Below are 762 nucleotides of genomic sequence, written 5' to 3' on the forward strand. Positions count from 1 at the left end.
TTTTAATGGTTTAAAATAAAATAAGAAAAGTCTAGTTATTTCCATGCAGTGCCCAGAAAGAGGTGTTGTTCAGCTTGTAGGGCACCACAACTGCTTCCACCCACCTCCATCATCATCATCATATGAAATTACTTTTTGTCACAACAAAAAATAGTGGCTGGTAAAATATTTGAGTGGCTGGTAGAAAATTTTATTTTTTAATTTCCACCCCTGACCTGAATGGTATTATTTACCAAGTGAGTTAATGATAAATTACATTTATATAAAAAAATCAATAAAAACAAATTAAAAGATAGACAGGAAAAAATAAAGAAATGAAGAGACAAGCCTAGAATCCAGAATCCTGTAATCTAGTCTTTAACACAAATGTCAACAAAAGTAAGAGCTCTTCAAACTTTACTTATGATCTTTTAGAGAGCACAGTGAGTCCTCCTTCATCAGGAGCAACTTATTGATCTATTATTCTTTTACCAATGGGAATTATGATGCAATACCAATCAGTGCTACCATGTCTCATATTAAGTTATATATAAAAGTCCAAGCATTGTGAATTTGACACATCACCACTGTCTCTCTTTCAATTAATTCAGTTCAATTCAATTCAAAACAAATCTCATATTAAGGCACTTAGGAACTATAATCAAGGGGATGCCTGATTTTACTCTCTTTGGGACCCAAACATGGCGCCAAACCGAACCACAGATAAACGGGTCACATATTTTGGTAAAACACCAACCAATCTCGGCGCCTCGCGCTCCAAAG

Source organism: Kryptolebias marmoratus, linkage group LG11 (assembly GCF_001649575.2).
Source record: "Kryptolebias marmoratus isolate JLee-2015 linkage group LG11, ASM164957v2, whole genome shotgun sequence".
In the NCBI taxonomy this organism is placed as follows: Eukaryota; Metazoa; Chordata; class Actinopteri; order Cyprinodontiformes; family Rivulidae; genus Kryptolebias; species Kryptolebias marmoratus.